General features: G+C 42.7%; 1 long non-coding RNA gene across 1 annotated transcript; it reads right to left on the reverse strand.

The window, feature by feature from the left end:
- Positions 1-1,700: 1,700 nt before the first annotated feature.
- LOC112842349 (uncharacterized) lies at positions 1,701-12,258 on the reverse strand. The gene is made up of 3 exons (XR_003214079.1): positions 12,145-12,258; positions 3,999-4,137; positions 1,701-3,865 (listed from the first exon to the last, which is right to left on the reverse strand). It is a non-coding gene; the product is annotated as an uncharacterized LOC112842349 (long non-coding RNA).
- Between the last annotated feature and the right edge of the window lie 341 nt (positions 12,259-12,599).

Genomic DNA, 12,599 nt, shown 5'->3' on the forward strand with positions numbered 1-12,599 from the left:
ACTCTTTGCTGCGAAAGCATTAAAAGAATGAGGACTTGGTGGTGGGAGAAACTTCCACAGAAGCTTAAAACACAGTATGGCCATAGAAACGTGATGTCACAAGGGCGTGCGCACGGGTTTGTTTGGCTATGGCTAGCATGAGGTCATCCACTGAGACGATTTGTAAAGTTCTGTTATGAAGCTGAGAGATAAATATCTTTGCCGTCACCATCTTGATGTTTTAATAGTCGTATGACCATGATTTACAAACTGCACCTGTTCAATATGACACAAAATGAGTAACTAAACGTGTCAAGAAAGTGTTTAGTCAAGTCCGAAAGTGCTTTTCCCATTCTTTACAGGAAGTCAGGCAAAGCCACAAAAGGTTGATTCTGTTCATCTGGACGTTTTCAGTGGGAGAAACGTTTTGTCGCTCATCCAGGTGACTTCTTCAGTCTCAGCTGACTGCAGGTTCTGCAGGTCTTCTTGCAAAGGTATCGTTTTTTATCTTTCACATATAAAAACTACAAATTATGCAAATTCACTATTCACTCTCACTGTTAGCATTCTAGCACTAATTCAACAAAGTCATAGAATTGACTGCTTCATGGCAGGTGTGAGAACTCATGCCATGAATGCCACTTACTGATGCTAATAGCTGGTTAGGTTAGCTTCCCGTTTAGATTTTCCAGTGGTGAAATCTGCCAACCAGCATCTTTCAGTGTTGTTAATTAACCATTTGTCTCGGCTGAAGAAAATTGTCAAATGCTCTTTGCAGTCATCCTTAGATCTGGGTGTTAGTCAGGCTAACTGGTTTGCACCCACTCTTTGTGCTAAGCTATGCTAACTGGTTCCAGGCTGTAGCTAGCAACACGTATTCACATTACATATGAATGTGAACAAGAATGATGGTTTTTAATAAACAGCTGAATGCAGTAGTTTTTTTTGGGGGGGGGGGGTTCTTGGTAGGCTAACTTGGGGGTTAGCATTTATAATACTTTGCTTTTTGAACATCATATTTTACACAATCGGATACAATTTTTATCACAACAGGCAAAATGCTAATGTTGGGCTATAAATGAACTACTACCGTCACCAACATGAAAGCTTCCTCAGCCAAAGCAATTTGACGGGTGGCAAAACGAGATTACAGGGTTGCCAAACACCTGTGGGACACGTGAACGTTTTCATGAGCTGAGTATTTGCTTAGGTGTTCAGACCCTGCTTCATGCAAGCAAAAACCACATTCAAAGAAATGAGATGAAGTGTAAATTGTTGTCAACTCATTTCAGAATTTTTGTATTCATTCCTGTGACGCTCTAATTCAACTCAGACACACGAGCTGGTTTCCAGGAGAAAAAGCTGTACGTACACGACGTCACAATAAGATTCTGCGTGAGTGCTGGCAGAGCACAAAAAAGCAGTTTAAAGTGGAGTGACAGTTTGACTTTCATAGTCACGCATTCACAGTGTCCATTTAGTCAGAACAAGGCCACGTAAAGCTGAGTAAGAACACAGTGTGCTGTGCTTGTCAATGACTGTAATCATGTATATGGAAGGGAATAGGTTATGTTCTGTCCACAGCCATAACTCAGGGTTTTCTTTACCGTCTGCTGGCTTACATCAGTGCTTACTGTAATATCCATATTTGACACATGCCTTGAAAGACTTCCTCAGCCAAAGCAGTCTGATAGTTTGCACCCAAATCAGCTCTCTCCCTTTTGATTCACATTTTATAAGGAAAGGTCAGCGTAGCAGTGATTTATGATACATTCTCCTGTAAATTCAACAAGGTAATCCATCAGCGCGAAAAAACAGAGAGCTCCATAATAAGTGTTTGCCTCCTCAGAGCCGCTGAGCGAACATACAAAATGAGCATTTTTATGCAGAAGATCTGAAAACTCAACAAACATTTAAGAAAAGGGAGTGGACGCAATAGTTTTAATCTGTGAAGACAAAGAGAAGACTGATGGCTTTGTTTTGGACATCTGTTTCTCAACTTTAGCGCTCCCTCTTATCTCTGCTAAAAGTCCCAATTTAATGCATGACCACCGCTACAAATGTAGGTGTTGCCCAGCCATTCTTCTGTGGCTCATCCAGCTGTAATAAACAGGATACTGTTCTGGAACAATGCAGGCAGGAAGCAGACTCCTGCACACTTGTCCCTTAAGAGATAATCTGGGGCATGTTGGCATTTCACTACTTGTCATGGTCAAGATGTGCAAGCCAGACTAAAGAAAACAGAGGAAACACTCAGTGCAGTAGGAATTCCAAGCTCGCCTTCAAACAATACCTTGGGCCTAACCTCTGGTGTAAATCATCCAATGGTTTGATTCGATGTAGAGAACAAAGGGACAGACATTAAGTGGTATTTTTTTCCTTCGTAGTCAGGGGAGGAAACCCGAATTTGCCTGCCAAGTCTGTACGCTTATAAAAGAATGAGTGAGGGGAACTATAAAAACAGAATGAGTTTGGGATTTTTTTCCAGGGCCTCTTCGCTGCAAACATGAAGAAATTACCTCTTGGAAGATTTTTCCCTGTGCTGCAGATTCCTGCATGTGGGCAGCTTGTGGGATTAATGCAAACAGGCGACTTGTCTTATTGATCAATAAGGAGCCTGGCTACATGGAGGAAAGCCAACCTCTGAACATAATATGACCCTTTGGATGGAAGAACCGAGGCCCGATTTGGCGCTTTATTCCACATCTGAGCCCTCGAGCCCGGGCCCTTTTCCCTGTTTTCGCGTTCCCAGCGCCAGGCTGCACAGCGTGTGGTGGCGAAGACAGACAGCGACAGCGGTGGGAACGGGCGGCAGGGAGGCACTTCTGAGGCGGGCCTCTTCTCTAATAAAAGGGGCGATCAAACATGCTCTTTGCCTGTGAAAGAAAATATTATTGTAGAGAACGGCAGAACGGGGTGATGTAGGAGGGTAAGAGCACGTTTCGTGCCAATTTGGCCCTCCAGCGCGACTGCTCTGATTTGGTTTCAGGGATCGTTGCCGGAAATTGAAAACAAATGTGCAGCTTTTTGATGCGCCACCACTCGTGCATCTTTTTTTCCGCTGCTTTTCCTTCTGCCGTCTCGGTCTGCGTCGCTTCTTTCCTGGCTACATTCCTCATCCGAGCAGAAGCAACAAATCGCACTTCCTATAAACGTAAAGGCCTTTGTCTCAGTTGGCCCGTGCAAACAAACGGGGAAAAAAGTATTTTCCTCCCTCTTGGGATTCGCAGATAGGAAGTGCATGATTTGTGGAATTACAGTCTGACTTTGCTGCTGACGTTCGTCATCACGGCAGTCCAGACAAGTAGTTTGAAAGTTATCCTCACTGACAGCTGGAGCTCAGACTGGTGGCAGAAAGACCTCTTTTAGTGCGACTTCCCATTAAAAAAAATTTTGTTTGCATATTATGTCAAGGTTACTTATGCAAACACACACAATCGTACATGCACACACACAACAACACCCAGCTGAGTCAGCGGTACAGCGGTGATGATGCATTCTCTGAGGCCGGGAGGGACACGTGTGTGTGTGTGTGTGTGTGTGTGTGTGTGTGTTTGGGGTGCTGACTGGCATTCAGCGCACAGCGGGATGACATCATCCCTGGGGCACTAATGATTGGGTGACCTCCTCCCCGCTGGCAATGCCGCCTGGGTGCAGATGCACAGCAGACTGTTTCCTCACACGTTCTCCTCTGCGAGGCTGCCGTACTTACTTCGTCGGCATTAACCGGAGGCCCGAGCTCGGGAAAACCCGACACGGCCGGGCCAAGCAGTGCTCTGCGTAAGACTGTATTATCTCTGCAATCTGAATCCAATTAACAGCAAACCCACTCAGAGTTCAAGCGCCAGAAGGGGACAGAGAGGGAGGAGGGCGGCGCTGGAAATATCTGGGGAGATGAAACAGCGGGAGAGAAACAAATCACACCATCTTTCAGGGTTCTTATTGAGAATCCTCTTGCTCCTTTTGTGACATTCAACAATAGCATTGTTCTCCGAGAAGGGAAAGGCAGCGAACATCACCTTTATCTGCTGAATACACAATTCCCCAACAGCACCAAGACGGCGAGGAAGAGCCCTCCATCTCCCCTTTTTCTTTTTTAATCTCATTTCTCAGTCACGTAGGGTCACTCGAGTAGCAGAGTCGCTTCTCGCTTGATGCCTGAGAAATGAAAACAAAGACATGTTTGTGAGCACGTTTCCCCCCTGTCTCTCTCTCTTTCTCTTCCTTCATCCTCTGTTGATGCAAGGACACAGTCATCACACACAGAAGACACTGAATAGATGAGGCAGTGACAGCTAGGGCTCGACTGTGCTGCAGGAGGATATGGTAATGTGAACCAAATGAGTCTCATACCCATGGTGAGTGGCCCTCGAGACAGATCCCTTCCTATGAAAAGGGTGTTGAAACATACGGTAATTGCTTCAGTGTCGTTTGGCAGCGGTGTACCTCCTGACTTCAGGAGCTTTTTATAGACAGGGTAATTCTCCATTATTCTGCCAACGATACATTTCAAACGAGAGGGGAAGGGTTGGGGGAGGGGGCCACGACGCACACTTAAAAACTTGAAAAGTGATAAAAACAAAATGGGAAAATAGGAGGGGGAGGGGGTGGGGGGTGACTTCCAATGGAAATAATTCATGTGCTGGTTTAACGGCCGCACAGAGAGGCATTGTGACTCGGGGCTTTTATTTTCCCCCCATTCTGTTCATACCTAATAAATTATTTTGCGACTGAAGTGAGAGCAGTGTGTGTGTGACAGTTACAAGTCGTGAGGGGCTAAGGTAACAAACAGAGATAAATAAAACGGGCCGAGCAGACTCTGGTCTTCTGGCTGTGAATTATTAAGAAACTACAGATGGTGAGTGGAGCAAAGCAAGCTTTTTGTCTTTTCTGCATCTTCGACATATCTGAGGTTTCAGCACAGACCGTCTCTCGACGTTCTCCTTTTCATGGCACGCTGATTTGTGGTGAGATTTTGGCACAAAATAGCCACCAATCACCCACGCAGGCAGGTACTGACGTATGAAGTGTCTCCAACACACGTCTGCGTCTATGTTTGCAGATGCTTCACCTTATAAAGATTACCTTTATGGTTCCAATCATAAGCCAGTGATGAATGATTTCACTGCTGCCTGAGAGAAGAAAGGGAAACAGGAGGTGTTGGTTGGCTTTGAGCATCACTGTGTAGAAACATTTTACTTTGAAGGGAAATATTACGGACGTAAAGATGGAAAATTACACAGGTACAGGTACTTGAGTTTGCAGAAATCTGGATTTGCTGGCTGTTATTTTACAGTGTACTTCCTGTAATCTAGGATAGTCCGAGCGTGCAGGGGTGCGTGCTTGTGCAAAATATTCTGTAGTATAACACAATAGTGTAATTTTAGTATCCATATTGCAGTTCACATAAACAGAGGAAACCACATCAGATATCCACGGAAGTCTAAACATGAAAAATAACTGAAATTTAAAAAGTCAGTGTGCTTTAAAATGAATTAAAACGTGGTACTATAGTGTAAAACAAAACAGTAGCTTCCTGTTATTATGGTGCATTCACCTTTATAGATGAGGAGCGGTATATGAGCACACAAAAATCAGAGCGATAGCTACAGTGCAGGTGTTGCGTGTTATCATGTCTGTGGTTTGGCAGTTTTCTCTGAGGTTGAGGTCAAGGGCTGAGTGAAGTGGAGTTCCTCCTAAAGCAGACACTGGAGCGGCAGAGAGCAGAAATAAAACAGTTAACACTTGGAAAAATCCAGTTTTACATTGTTGAGATATCTACAGAAAGGTCTGCAGTCTGTCTCCACTGTGGTATGTCTGCAATGTTTTTTACTGACTCAATAATGGTGTTTTTTACAGTATTACACAGTTAAGCTACGCAACAAGTGAGAACTGAAGACATAAAGCAGCCGACCTCCTCGGCGGCATGCAAGCTCCACGTCTCGGTACCAGACTGCAGATTAACTCTGCAGAGTTTGTTGGTTTACATGCAAAAAAATAAAATCTGCTTCTCAGTGTTAATGAAAGCCGTTTTCACACAATACAGGCGAATGAAAAGGAAAAATAAATAGAAAACATACAAATAAGTTTCATGTTTAATTTAAAATGTAAAAATTCCAGTTCAGTTTCATTTATTTAACACCAGATGATCGTTCATCCCAAAGCATTTTATACTTCAAGGTAACTACATAAAAATATTACACAAGTGTCACATGAGCCCTTAGTGATGGTGGGGAAACAGAACCCCCTTTAACAGAAACAAACAGTTGGGGGGGGGGTTACAGAAATAAACAACAAATGGGGGAAAGTGCGGAGAATCAACGGATTTTAATTAAACCCCGCTGATAAGCAGTAACACAAACCACCATGAAGTCTTGATCTGGGACACATCCTGACTTTGTTCTGCTAAACACTCATGTCAGTGCGCTGCATCCATTACCAAAATAAAGCTGACGCATGGGGGGGGGGGGCATCACTTTCAGGAGAGTTTAAGTTAAAGCTGTGGCTGAAATCACTCCTGTGCAGTAACACAACTTATTCTTCTGTATTTATTTTTGAACACAGCTCTGTACACAACAACCTGTAAGTGTAGCAAAAGTAGCCAAACTTACATAAACCACAAGCTACACACACCACCGTCGTACATGTAACAGCATCAAGGACAAAAACAACAAACGAAGGAGGGGGGAGTAACTGTGTGCGACTCCCACCATACATTACTCACACTCGCAGGTATACAAAACATGTAAATTAGAAAGTAATCCTTCTGTGTCGAGCAATAAACATATTCCCAAACGTCCTGCAGAGGGCCACTCACGAATCGTCCCCAAAAGTTTCCACCAAACGGGGAAAGTCTTTATTAGCAGGAACGTTTCTGAAGGAGCCCCAGATGCTATCAAAGCCTCGTTGCTCACCCCTGATTGTGTCGGTGAGCTGAAATCCATTTACCTAAACTGGGTCTGTCCACAGCTTTCCAGGCAGCTGCAAAGCTCTCCAGCCCTATGTCAGCATTTGGGAACCTTTTGTCTCATTTACACCAAAAACTTGTCTTTGCTCACTTAGATAATGACAATAAATATTTTTGGTTTCATTTTCTGTGGATATTTTTTTTTTTTTACTCCATTTCCATCTGGGTTACTTTCACATACGTAACTGAGGACACACACACACACACACACACACACACACACACTCGTGTTTAGCATTACACCTGTTTAACACGAGGGACCATAAATGTGTCAGGAATAACATTTATGATATTTATCATACTGCTTTTCTTATCTTGCTCAGATGTTAAAAGAAAGCATACTAGAGCCTAGCAGAACTCTCTCCTTTGTCTCACAGCCACTTGGCCATGCACCATGGTTTTCTGGCAAATTTACCATTTGAAAAGTCAGAGGATCACCAAAGCTGCTACCGCGACTCCTGAGGGACAGTGGATGCCTGCACCAAATATAATAGAAATCCACCCAATATGCTAGAAAATGTCGGCCTCACAGAGGTGCTAAAGGGAACAACTGAGGGGATCAGCGGCAGTCAGAAGAATGAATTCTCCGTGGAGCATGTGTGCCTCTGCCAAGTTTAATAGCAGTGCGACCGGTATTTGTGTGGACCATCCCTGAAGCCACGTCAGTAGCATAGCTAGAACTGCAACAGAACACCACAAATACTTTAATTTGACTTGAAAACATCCTTTTGCCAACAATAGATTTTCATTTTTCCCCTCTGCCGGTTTTGTCACCCGGCTTAGGTTTCCCCAAAGCGCACTGTGTATAAAAGTTTAGTGAAATATAGATTAACAGTCTGCACTACAGTAATGAATCTGCCTGTTTTTAATTGTGTACACTTTTGAATTTTAATAGGTTGAAACGCCAACCTCCCTCGAGTAATTTGGGAATCTGTTTTGTCCCTGGAACTACAGCCGTGTCCCAGCCCAGCATCCGAAAGAAAAACACTGCATTAGATAATCGCAGCGCGTCTATTAAAGCCAAATGTGTAGACAAACCCGATGGTGGAGATAATTAAAGGGTAAATTCAGCTCAATATCTCTGAGGGTTTTTTTAAGGCAGTTTGAAAATGAGAGCACCCTCAAAAGCAAAAAATAAACGATATTACACCGAATGTCAGCAAATGTCAGTGCTTTGAGTGCATCGCAGGCCCAAGGCTACGCTTTCAGACTTTTCCTTCTGTCGGGCTGAAAACAGAGACAGACGTTAACTCCTTTTTGCATGCCTTGATATTACATATCCCCTCGCTCCCTGCCAAATATTAGGCTGGAAATGATGGAATATTAGAAATGCTTTTTAAACATTTTCTAGGCGATGACTCTCCAGGCTCCGGCTGCTTGTCTCACACTTGTTAAGACTTCCATAAGTGCACAAGGATGTAAGGAGAATACTGCAAGGAGAAGTGGAAAAGTGGAACAGTGTTTGTCAGAGAGATTAAGTTAACCTAAACAAGAAAATCGTGTGAGTGAGAAGCAGCTCGCAAACGATTTGGCTGCCGGTCGACATGTAACGTTGACCAGACCGATCCGTTGCGTGGCACTCGGTGAGGAAAGTAAATCTCGCCGGCTCATAGGATTTGACACTGATCCAGGTAAGAAGATGGCAAACTTTCAAAACACAGCAATCCAAACAGCTTTAAAACGTAAGGAGAAAACCACTGCTAAAACTCAAACTTCCTGACAGCTTATGGAAGAAATGACTCACCCGTGTGGGCTGCCTTTTCTTTTCTACCTAAACAACTCGGGGCTTCCACCCCTAAAGTCACTAATAGTCAGACAAATCAAATCTAAAGTAAAACACGTTATCGCCGTAAATTTTGAAGCCCGTGTTCATAAAGACCCGACGACCCCGATGCAGTCCAGCAGTTCTCACAACTTCCATCACAGCTCTGCTATCTCTGCTACACTTTATTGCTCCCAGATGCTGTAAAACTGTGCGGCCCCGTTGTCAGCCGAGGTGACGATGAAAATCGCACGACGGCTCCATTCGCACTGACAGTCAGTCAGATCTCGCGTACAGTATCATAAACATGCTCTTATCAGGGCGAGCCGCTGACGGCCTCATTCAGAGCGCGTCAGCTGCGCCTCCACTTCACACACACTTTTTCATGCATACCAGGCGTTCTGTTATTGCTCCTGCTGTTTGAAAAATGACAGGCCTGTATTTGTTTCTGCATTTTACATATAATCTGTGCGTGTAGATGGGCATGCACGCAGAAACCTGTGCGTGTGCGTGGGGGGGTGTTTCTGCACGGATCTGTGCACATGGGAGCGTTTCTCCACAGGACAAGTATACAAATGTGTGTGTGCAGGCATCCTGTTTCCTGTCAGGCTCTGCGGCTCCTTGGAAGCAAAGTCCATCAGGCAGGCAGGCACTGCTGTGGGCTTATTGAATGTTGGTTCAGGCCTGCAGGGAGGGAACGCTCCAGCTTACTTAATCACAGCACAAATGCCTTTATTCATCTTCAGAACAGTGCAATTAATTTTGGTGCCGGTGTCAGAACCTTTGGGGAAATCCGACCTGTTATTGCCTCTCAGAGTTGTGCGTGTTCTTTCTCTCACTCACGGTACCAGACAGCCATTCAAAACTCATTTCAAGGCTAATGTTATATTCACATTCACAGCTTCAGAGACTCGATAAAGTTTCTTTTGTTTCCTACGTACAATGGAGCCGTTCGTCCGCTGTCGTATAAAGAGCGCCGAGCGTCATTGAAAGGAACGCTACGGAAAAACTCCCAACACCTAAACAATTTGTTTAATTAAAAAGTAAGCTTATTAAAACTCTGATCTGGCTCCGGTAACAAGCACAAAATGAATCCATAACTTGAAATTAAAGCTAGTTTTACTCTATTCTTATTTTTAAAAGCTTCTATTAAAAGAGCCAAACCAACAACGCTGTTATGCATTTACCTCTCAATGATGTTTAACTAATTTGCTCCTTTTGAAAAAGTTATTTATATATAAGACTTGTTTTCCAAATGGCTCTCTGGCATGGCTTTAAACACCAGAGTTCCTGAGCATAAACTGTGCAGCAGAGAAACCTTCAGTCCTGGTCTTTTCTTTCCATCATAATAATATCCACAACACTATTTGAAAACAGCCCTTTTTCATTTTCTTCATTCTGTATTTAGTGGTGACTCAAAGAAAATACAAATTTGGGTGATCGTTATGTTACATATGGGTGACGTTCGCTGAGCAGGACACGTGAAAGGATGCAGACGGAAAAGTAAAAATATAAATGGAAATCCCCCCAAACTGGATTTATAATAAATCTGTTTAAAAAAAACATACAGTTGCTGCATGTGGGAAATATTCATGCAACGTTTTGCTCAAACTGGCCCAGCCAGTACAGACAACTCTGTGTGTAGTTACAGAAATATGTATACGTACACTTGGTTTCTGTCATTAAACTCTAATGGACGCTGCAAGCTCCAGTTTAAGTACAACAATGTAGGGCAGGTTTGTTTAGATGCAAATGCTCTGAAAGACAAAATAGTATCCACTCGGCCGCTGTGATAATCAAGATGAGACGGAGTCAGAATACTCACATGATTTATCTTTGTGTCAAAAACGATGCATTTGAACTATAAAAATGCCTTTTATCAATTATTCTATTAATATGTTTTGTCTGACATCCGTCTGTGCTCAGTCACACAGCAGTAATGCAAAAGTTTAACACTATTGCCAAATACAGTGTATATGTACATAATAAGGTCATCCATGAATTTGTGAATATTCTTAAATATTTATTCACATAACTGGATTGAAAATAATTAACATAAGTTTGTTTTCTTTTTTAATGTCATGAGTCGTGAAACATCCATGTTTGTTTATATCTGTCATAATAATTTCCTATCATCATCTCCACTACTGAATGAATGTATTAATCTCTAATTAAGAGCAATAAAACTGTCAATAAGTTTGTCAAGAATGTCAGCCATTAGTGTCCATACAGCACATCGCCACAGTCGGGTATCATAATTAACACATCATGAATTTGAGGCTGGTTTGAGGTACAGTGTTTAAAAGGAACATATTTTAAATGTATTTTTTCATCATGTGACTCATTTTGAGTAGTTCTGTGGTTGTCTTTGGAAAACATAAACGAGCATCATCTGGAATTTTGAAATACTTTTTAAACTGATACTGGAAATGGATGTCTAATGGAAAACAAATGTGCCGTACAGCATTCGATGAAATAAAGGATAAATACGTCCCGACGACTCTCCGTACAAGAATTTCAGCTATTTTAACTGTTTGCCATCAAGCACTCAGACTGTCAGAAAACCAGGGCAGCTCCTGGAAATCCCCCTCTGCAGACGTCCAGCACTAAAACGGGACGTCTGATGTAAAATGCCTTCAAGCAAAGGGAATCATTCTGGATACCGTTAAACGAAACTTTCCACGCTCGCAAACTTTTACAAGTACACGAGTAGAGGAGGAGATCCAGATACACGAGCTCTTTGAGGACCTCCAAGCGGCTGCGCTGGTTCTCAGAGTGAATCATGACATGGATTGATTTAAACCTGAGAGAAACCAGATGCGACCACAGCAGTTCTGAATAACTGGAGAATTAGAAGACTGCGATTTCTGCCCATACGGCTTCAATAACTGCCATAATAACCAGTGCTCTTATTATTAAAGTACTTCATGAGGGTCATATAAGGGCTTTAAACAGGGACATGTTATTTATAGAACATAGTATGCTGGAGTCCATCACAGATAAAGGACATGGTCCCAGTTCATGCAGTGCTAAGGAGATATATATATATATATGTTTGTTATATAGTTGTGATCTGGAGCTAAGATGATGCCTTTACATGTTTCTTTCGGTTTGTGTTCAGACATCATGATGATCTGGCCCTCAGAAACATATCTACAGACACACTTGTTCACATCTAAAAGTACAAATGTTTCTTAGCACCTTTTTTCTACATGAAAGTTGTAGCTCTGTGATGCAAAGCCACACACGGTGAGCTCCACACCTTAACTTTGCTGTCACTGCTTTAAATATCTTCTACTTATTGTCAAATATGATGTTCCTTTATTAAATTAGCTTATTTTTCCCATCACATCTTTTAATGTTTATATGAAGTGCACACATATCAACACTCCGAAGTTCTGTTTTATATCAAATCATCTTTCTGCGTTGGACTTACCTGGGTGGGCGTTTGGCGTCTCCTTCCTGGTTGGTAAAAGGTGTGTCAAAGGGCTCGGGCATCTGAAGTACTGCTGACAGCCTCATTGGACTGAACCACATGCTTCGTTGCGTGGGGGGTGTTTGGACTTTAATTGTTTTGTGTGAGTTGGTTATATGGCAGCCATTTTTGTCTTCCCCTTGTGTGTCACATGGTTTAGCTGAGGATTGAAGTTCCCTCGTGGCTCAGTTTGTCTTATGTTTGTTTGAGGTTTTGTTAAGTTGTTATTTTGACTTTAGTTTGAGTCGACCTCTTTAATTTGGTCTGCCTGTTTAAGTTTCTGGCTTTGTTAATTATTTTTCATATTTTAAGGGTAAATTAAACCCCGTTTTTGAATGAAGTCCTCTATGCCTCACTGCACATGTCCCTGACATGCTCATTAAGCAAAGGAGCAGAACTGAAGTGCTGAACAAATA

The sequence above is a fragment of the Oreochromis niloticus genome, linkage group LG15 (assembly GCF_001858045.2).
Source record: "Oreochromis niloticus isolate F11D_XX linkage group LG15, O_niloticus_UMD_NMBU, whole genome shotgun sequence".
In the NCBI taxonomy this organism is placed as follows: Eukaryota; Metazoa; Chordata; class Actinopteri; order Cichliformes; family Cichlidae; genus Oreochromis; species Oreochromis niloticus.